This window comes from Blastomyces gilchristii, assembly GCF_000003855.2.
Source record: "Blastomyces gilchristii SLH14081 genomic scaffold supercont1.16, whole genome shotgun sequence".
Taxonomy (NCBI): Eukaryota; Fungi; Ascomycota; class Eurotiomycetes; order Onygenales; family Ajellomycetaceae; genus Blastomyces; species Blastomyces gilchristii.
This window is the reverse complement of record NW_003101667.1, coordinates 1178583-1179080: the sequence shown is the minus strand read 5'-3', so window position 1 is coordinate 1179080 and position 498 is coordinate 1178583.

Sequence of the window (498 nt, the reverse complement as noted above, 5' to 3'; positions counted from 1 at the left end):
TATAAAGGAGAAAAAAGTTTGAAAGAAATATAAATTTATCTAATAGTCAAGCTTCTTTCGAAAAAACTAAGAAATAATCAAAATTTATAATAAGCAAAATAAATCTTAAAACTGATTTTAAATTCTGTTATGAAAATTCAAAAGAGAAGAATCTCAAAACTGATAATTCATCTGCATTAAGTTCCTGCTTATATGAATATTCATGACAATGAATTGACTGATTCAGCAGTAAAAAAGAGTTCAGAATTAAGCAGATCTATTCAAAAAACAGTGTTCTGATCTTTTATAAAGAGAAAGAAAAAAGAATCTTGTTTAAATAAGAGAAATGAAAGCTGATAGAAACAAAAGAAGAGTATACATTATTCAAGATTTGAGACAAAATTCAAGTGAAAATCTTATTCAATTAAATGTAAAAAGAAAATATTCTCATATAAAATTCAGCTGAAACTAGAACATGGTTATTTCACCTCCTCCGGCAAAGATTTGATAATAGATTTG